The sequence below is a fragment of the Procambarus clarkii genome, chromosome 22 (genome assembly GCF_040958095.1).
Source record: "Procambarus clarkii isolate CNS0578487 chromosome 22, FALCON_Pclarkii_2.0, whole genome shotgun sequence".
NCBI lineage: Eukaryota > Metazoa > Arthropoda > Malacostraca > Decapoda > Cambaridae > Procambarus > Procambarus clarkii.
The window spans coordinates 39,026,912-39,035,446 of record NC_091171.1 but is presented as its reverse complement, the minus strand read 5'-3'; the positions used below and the strand labels follow the sequence as shown (position 1 = coordinate 39,035,446).

Below are 8,535 nucleotides of genomic sequence, written 5' to 3'. Positions count from 1 at the left end.
ACTGAGCCGTCGGTGTAGACACAGTGCTCGTGAGATCTTAAATTCTCGATGGAGGAGGCAATTGTTTCAAGTGTGACAGCTTTGAGAAGAGCAAGATTCTCATTATCTTTCTTGTTGACAGGTGTGTATGATACTAATGGTGGGGTACAGATAAAGAGAATATCAGAGACAGGTAGATTGCACTTAAAAGGAATGTTGAGTTTAATGAGGTTGTAGGCATTGTTGCTCAGCCACTTATCATAAAAGGAGTGAGTTGGTATGTCGGCACCAGTCAAAAGGGTGTTAACAGCACTAAATAATTTGTCACTGAGCAATGCAGGAGATGTAGGGTCTCTCATGACTTTAAGGCAAAAGGTAGTGTTGACTTGCATTATTCTCTCTAGTATGGTTGGAAGCTTCAGTTCTTCCCTCATGTTGATGATTCTTGTGCATCTTGGAGCACCAAGAATTATCCTCATGGCCTCATTTTGTACTACTTCAAGTTTGTCCAACACAGAGGAGGGGAAATTAATTAAGTGCAGAGCATTATAATCAACGAGAGATCTAACAAACATCATATAGAATAGTCTAGCATATTTAATATTGATACCGATATTCTTACTAGTAAATGTTTTCAGTGGTTTTAGTCTTTCTTTCATCACAAGTGACTCAAGAAGCGGCTCACATTCCTCGGTACAGGATGTAATCCAACCCGTCCTCTTAAAAATAACGTCACTTTTGGCTCGTATGCGCGGCGCTATGGGCAAATTTGGACGTAATTTGAAATGAAATCGACTCACAAAAGTGACGTACTGTTCCGTTTTCTGTTTGAGTCGTCCGGCTTACTCGGTAAGGTTAGAATAGATGACTTTCAATTCACATTTTTCATAACGTTTTGAAACTTTATGAGAATTTCCGGTAATCATCCTGATCCACTCACCCATCCAGCGGGTGGCAGCTTCACCCTCACATCTTATGGGTGTGCTTTATATAGAGTAAGCAAACTTCTCATATACTTTACTAGTATTTTGTAAATCAGAGTATGTAAGTTTTTTTAATTTTCTCGATTTTGTAATCGAGAATAAAGGGAACACCCGCCCGCTAGGCTTCCAACAGCCTCTCACTTACGTTCATTATGCTTAAACAAATCCATTTGGACGATTTCCGTGCAGACTCGTTAGGCAAATGTAGATTCCTGTTTTTAAGTACATTTACCGCATGTGAATAATTGGTTCAGATACCCCGTTGGGGGAGCCACTTGGCTCCTAATAAAGTGGTTAAAGTGACAGCCTCTCTCAAACTCTCTAAAGTATCTGTCTATCTGTCTGTTTCTGTCTCTGTCGGTTGGTTTCAAAGTTTGTGCCTCTCAATCTCTTAACTCGCCTCAAGCCTCCCTGGGGCCCAAGTGACCTTCAAAGCTGTTAGGATAGTGGCAAGAGAAAAGCGGGAACTGCAGTTACCAGCAGTTCCACTACAGTGTCGAGGGTTGCATACAGAGAGGCTGAAGAGAGCCTTGCGTGCCAGAATTTATACAAATCCTTCCTACTCCACTTAACCACCAATCTCTAACCAGCCTACTAACTCATGCATCATGGGTAGCAAAAGAGGGTGCAGAGGCACTATAGGTGCCACTCACTATTGTGTGTAATAGATCACTGGAAACAGGAAACCTACCAGAAAGTGGGAAGACAGCTACCGTAGTCCCAATATACAAAATGTTGACAGGCACTGAACTACAGATCGATGTCTCTAACTCGTATACCATGGAAGTTGATGGAGAAGATTGCAAGAAAAAGCTAATAACACATGTGGAGAGAAGGTACTTTATAACACACCACCAACATGGTTTCAGGGATGGTAAATCACGTTGGTATGAGCAGTCGACAACAATTTGGCAAGGAAAAGAAGGCGGGCAGACTGCATTTCCTTACACTGTCGAGAAAGCCTTTGACACAGTACCCTATAAGAGGCTGGTGTATAAGTTATTAAGAACATAATAACAAAGGTAACTGCAGAAGGCCTATTGGCCCATACGAGGCAGCTCCTATCTATAACAACCCAATTCCACTCATATACTTGTCCAACCCGCGCTTGAAACAATCGAGGGACCCCACCTCCACCACGTTACACGGCAATTGGTTCCACTAATCAAAAGTTGGAGAAACAGGCAGGTTTAACTGATACGGTGCTCAGGTGGATAAGGGAGTACCTAAGTAATAGGAAGCAGAGAGTTACATTGAGGGGTGAGACCTTAGAATGACGTTATGTCACCAGCGAAGTCCCACAGGGCTCTGTACTTGGACCTATCCTGATTCTGACATGTAAATGATCTTCCAGAGGGAGATACTTAAGATTTATTTACTTGAGTTTAACTCAAGTAAATTTCAAGTAATGAAAATAGGTGCACGGAGCAGGTATCTAAATTTAGTTTATCGTTGATACATCATGCTATTGTGATTGTATCCTTCTCCCATAGTATTCTTCCTTATTCTTCTCCCACAGACTCGGGGCCCCGTCCCACCTCGACACTGTCTCTCACAGCAAGCTATCACCACCTTATTTTGATATCCTCTTATCTGGTATTGCCATGAATTTTAATTTTTCCCCGGCAAAACCTTCCCCACCTAGGATATTTTTCTGGCATTATTATAAATTTCGAAGAAAATACTCACATTTTAATTTAATACTTTAATACGGCTTTCATTAGACGCCTCAACGTATTAATAACGTTGAGGCTACTTATGAAAGCCTCATTAATAACGTAGACGCTGTCGAACGCCCGTTGTCGTACGTGAGTTCGTAAGGTTTCATGTTTGGTCCAACATTTGATGAAAGACTTATTTCTGTAATTGTGGTTTCTTCTTCTTGTTTAAGATTCGCTACTTGGAACAAAAAGTTCCAAACATACATGTAGCAGATATGATAGAAAAAAATAGGCCGGGAGACAAGTACATTTGACATCCGACTATTAGAAAGGCAGGGTCCAAGAGCTAACAGATCCATTCTGCAGGTAGAAATAGTAAATTCAAATAATACAAACAGACACACGTCCAATAACACATACACACATATAAACAAACATTTTACAACAACAATTTTTCAACAGTTCAGCACCAGCAGCCTAGTATTCAACAGGTCCGAACAGCTGTGTACCGAAAGTATATTGTCAGTAGCCTCGCGTCAACATCCCGACACCAACAACCAATTACTAACAGCCTTGTAACAACAACAACTCGAATCCTTTGAGAATAAATGCGCTGAATGTGTGATAGTGGAAAGGAATCTACCCGAGCACTGAAGTGTAAACGAGGCAATTGAGATGACACGGTTCTTCGCTATTTCCTTGGGTTTCCTTTTTCATTTCCGTGTCAGTCACCTCTTTCCATATTGCCTTCTGGCTCTCTTCCGTCTGTTTATTTCCCTTTTTTCTTCTCTCTTGTGTTTTACGCACTTTTGATAATTATCTTGAAAACATACACTTGCCCAATTTTTTTTGTTAACCATTTTAGAAGACCTATTATTTGTTTTAGTTTACTTTAAATGTTCCATAATTGCTTCTATGAATTTACAAAAACCTTTGTAGTCAGTCAGCATAGTCTCTTGGAGTCTACACGAGGACATGCAGTCTCCGTAGCCTCGAACAAGACTCTACAATAGACCTAACTACATATACAATTCCAGTTTATAAGGTTATTTGAACTTGAATGAGTAAATATGCCTTTAGGTTACTAAGTGACTCATGATTCTTTGTGGTCGGCCGAAGCTTGGACGAGCTGGTTGTGGTCTAGCCTGTGACTGTCTGTCTGTTAGACGACCAGCCTGTGTGTAGTCGTCGACAAGGTACCAGAGAAGATTTACCATTACATCTGGTCGTAGCCTGATTGGCTACATTCTGAATGCCACGCTCTGATTGGTCATAATCTAGTTGTTATACTTTGATTTATAACATTTGATTGGCTCTGATTGGTCGAGCTCTGATCGCCGTGCTCTGATTGGTTACATCTTATGTTGTTTTACTGTACACAGGACCAGTTCTGGACCCGCGTAACCGGTTATATAGGAACTAATATATGAAGTTGACCAAACCTTTAGAAATGGACGTATTGATAAATAGTAATGCACCATAATATTAACGTTTTCTATATATCGGCCTAGATAGGTTAAGTAGGTTGCATAGGTTCGTACGTTCCTGGTCAGGTAAAACAGTTACATTTTTAACGGAGTGAAGGGTGGGAAAAAAACGTTAAGTTTTAGATCGGGAAATTAAACAGTAAGTGAAAAATATATTTTTATTGATAATATGAAGGTTGTCGCTGTGCCCAAGGAAGCTCCGATCTCATTCTGGAAATAAAAATAATAAAATTGTTAGTAATACAATAATATAAATAGTAATAATATGCTTATTATTGTATGCCTATTACTATAATAATAATGTAGATATTTACATAAAAAGTCACAATTAATAATAATGTAAATTATGAGATTAATATAAATTAGGAGAATAAACCTTTGAATAAAATCATTTAATAAAACAGCATGAATACAATATAGAATAATTAATAATAATTTAATGCAATAAAGTAAAGTTTCATTTACATAAATTAACATCAACAAATACCTGTTCCGCTCCCTTAAAATAATTATAATACTGTTAATCTTAAAATGTGTGCAGATTTTAAATTCCAAATTCCATTCTCAAAAAAGCAGACCGTTTTTTTCCCCCGGTTTGAAAGTTTTGGATTGAATGGAGGTTCTCTTAGGCAGTTTTATTTTCGATAATGACAGTGAGTTGGGCAGTGGACGGCCTTAGGAATGGTGAGTGGAACAGAGCCATATGGCGCTGTTCAAAACAGATGGAATGCATTAGGCAGTGATGTGGTGGAGGCTAGTAGTAGGGTTGGCGACGCACAGGTACCTTTTTTTTCTGGGAGAAAAAAGGTACCTGTGCGCCCCAAGGGTTTCAGGTAAATTTAGAATATCCCCTGTGCGCCCCAAGGGTTTCAGGTCAAATATCCCCTGTGCGCCCCAAGGGTTTTCAGGCGAATTTGGGGAGTCACAGATTTAGAATTAGGGAATTCTTATAATGAAAAATAATGTCATACGAGTTTGCTAAAGTTCTTATAAGAAAAATAATTTCCGAGACTTAGAAGTTTGTTAAGGCCTTATGGGAGAAATTCAAATAACATGTGTAGCACTTTAGGGCTTCCAGGAGAACTCTACGGACATATTTTACGTGTTTTCAACTTACAAAATCGTCTATGTAAGCCTTAGTTATTCATATAAATTTAGAAAATCACCTGTGTAAGTCATTGTTTTCAGGGTTTCGTACATCACACCCCCCTCCCTCCCCCCCCTTACCTCGCAATCTGTCGCCTCACCTGTGTTTACTTTACGCCCGGTCAGCCAGACCTCTTATCTTATGTTATCTTCTCATAATATCTGGACCGTCCCTCCTCTCTCTCTCTCCTTTCATTCAGTTCAACTATTTTCCAACATCGTATGTTTGCTCATTTTCATTAAGCAAGTCAGTATGTTTGCTCCTTTTCATTAAGCAAGTCAGTTTTACACAAATAAATCATGTTAGTAAGCAAGTTCTAGCTCACGTTCCCCACCTTAGTCCCCTGTCGTATAATGAATACTATCATTCCAATCCCTCTAAAATTTAAAAATAATCATATTTCAAACGTAGTTCAATACAGTAATTAGTTACCAAGCTCCAGCTCTTGTCCTCCGCCTTAGCTCTCTCTCGTATCTTCGTTAGTATCAGTCCAATTTCCCTGAAATTTCTACCCTCTGTATTTCAGACATAGTTTAGTAAATGCAAACAATTATCAAACTCTAGCTCTTGTCCCCAGCTTAGTTCATTTGTACAAAATCATTAGTAACAGTCCAAATTTCCCTGAAATTTCTACCCTCTGTATTTCAGACATAGTTTAGTAAATGCAAACAATTATCAAACTCTAGCTCTTGTCCCCAGCTTAGTTCATTTGTACAAAATCATTAGTAACAGTCCAAATTTCCCTGAAATTTCTACCCTCTGTATTTCAGACATAGTTTAGTAAATGCAAACAATTATCAAACTCTAGCTCTTGTCCCCAGCTTAGTTCATTTGTACAAAATCATTAGTAACAGTCCAAATTCCCTGAGATTTTTAGCCTCTGTATTTCAGACACCGTAAATAAGATCAAAACAGTTACCAAGCTCCAGCTCTTGTCCTCCGCCTTAGCTCTCTCTCATATCTTCGTTAGTAACAGATCAATTCCCCTGAAATTTCTACCCTCTGCATTTCAGACACCGTAAATAAGATCAAAATAGTTACCAAGCTCCAGCTCTTGTCCTCCGCCTTAGCTCTCTCTCGTATCTTCGTTAGTATCAGTCCAATTTCCCTGAAATTTCTACCCTCTGTATTTCAGACATAGTTTAGTAAATGCAAACAATTATCAAACTCTAGCTCTTGTCCCCAGCTTAGTTCATTTGTACAAAATCATTAGTAACAGTCCAAATTCCCTGAAATTTCTACCCTCTGTATTTCAGACACCGTAAATAAGATCAAAACAGTTACCAAGCTCCAGCTCTTGTCCTCCGCCTTAGCTCTCTCTCGTATCTTCGTTAGTAACAGATCAATTCCCCTGAAATTTCTACCCTCTGTATTTCAGACATAGTTTAGTAAATGCAAACAATTATCAAACTCTAGCTCTCGTCCCCGCCTTAATTCTCATTCGTATCTTTGTAAATAACCCATCAATTTCCCTAAAATTAAAAGCAGACATACTTCAAAGTTAGTAAATAAGATCAAGTCAGTTACTGAGCTCCAGCTCTCGTCCCCGCCTTAGTTCTCTTTCATATCTTTGTAAATAAACCATCAATTTCCCTGAAATTTTTACCCTCTGTATTTCAGACATAGTAAATATGAAGTAAACAATTATAAAACTCTAGCTCTTGTCCTCTGTCCAAGCTCACTTTTGTAAAATCATTACTCTCAGTCCAAATCACCCAACTACATTTTCAGACATAGTAAATAAAAACCAGTTCAGTTATCAAGTTTCAACTCTTGTGCCCCAGCTTAGTTCATTTGTACAAGTTCTTTATTTTCCAACTAAATCACCCTGAGATTTAAGATCACCGTATTTCTAACGTAGTAAAATTAATCGGGGCATTAACCAAGCTCCATTCCCTCTGCCTTAGATCATCAGACATAAATATTTTCGATCAAGTCCGTCTCCAGCTTAACTCTTACCCTTTCCCTCCCTTACCTTCTCATCCCCAACGTACCCAAACCTTCAATAATCGTACTGTATTTGCATATTTTCTCTATATTCACTGTGTTCTTCGTATTCTCATCCGTGTTCACTCCATGTTCTTCAAATGTTCACAGTCCCATTCAGTTCATATTTTCACAAGTATCTCCATTTTTTATGTAATCTTTCTCTTAGTCTCATTATGTTCTCTACAAATTCTAGTCATATTTTCTATGTTTTCATATTCATCACATGTTCTCTTTACAACTTTTATACTCAATATTCATGCTAACTTCAATATTTTGTGTTCTTTGTCAATATTCATGTTCTCAATGTTCTTAGCTTGTTCTTCACATGTTCAGTGTTCATTCTTTGTATTCCCTATGTTCCTTATCATGTTTTCATATTCTCTATAAGTTCATATTCCCTGCATGTTCACTCTATTCATCAACTGTTTCTTACATGTTTTCTGTGTTCACCGTATGTTCACTGTGTTCATTCCCTTACTTAACCTCAATTTTTTATGTTCTTTGTTTCTTCCATTCACTAACTAGTTCTTTGTCAAATAATATTATACTGCATTACAGTTCCCTCAACAATTTTAGTCACCAAGTTTTTATTTGCAAAACTATGTCAAAGTAATTCTCGTAGTCAACTTAATAGTTCTACCAACCCCGTTCTTAAACAAATCTACACTTTATTCAGTTCCAAATTTACAAAGACAAACCTTTCTTGTAACTTCTTAACTAAAAATCTTTCGCCAATCAACTGAAACATAGTCACTTTCCTCATTTCTCAACTAAACTTATTATCCAGTCAACTAAAAATAGTCAGAAATAGCCTCGTTCAACACTGTTCTTAACTAAAACAACCTTTCTCTTAGCTAAAAATTGTCAAAGGAAACTTTTTCAGCACTTTCTTAACAGGCGCTATGTTTCATCAAGAAAAATTGTCAAAGGAAACTTTCCAAAACTGTTCATAACTAGCTTTTATCCATCGTCAATCAACTAAAAATAATAACTTTCATCATTTCTTAACTAAACTTATTCCCCCAGTCATCAGAAAATAACAGTGTTCTTCATGTTTCATTGTCATTTCATAACTAAAATTAACCATCAATCAACAGAAAAAGCCATGTTCATCATGTTTTGTCTTTTTGCTTAACTAAAATTATGTTTTTTCAAGTAAGAAAAAATAACCAAAGATATCTTTCATAGCTGTTCTTAACTGACATTATACTTTGGGGAGCACAAAAATAGTCTCCCTCGTCATGTTTTATCTTTTCCTTAACTAAAGTATTCATCAGTCAACTAAAAAA

General features: G+C 37.6%; 1 long non-coding RNA gene across 1 annotated transcript in view; it reads right to left on the bottom strand.

The window, feature by feature from the left end:
- Positions 1 to 4,254: 4,254 nt before the first annotated feature.
- The window catches only part of LOC123760386 (uncharacterized), a 49,015-nt gene continuing 44,734 nt past the window's right edge, over positions 4,255 to 8,535 (bottom strand). Inside the window, exon 2 of the long non-coding RNA XR_011229337.1 lies at positions 4,255 to 4,320. This is a non-coding gene — a long non-coding RNA (uncharacterized lncRNA). The remainder of the gene's footprint in view (positions 4,321 to 8,535) is intronic.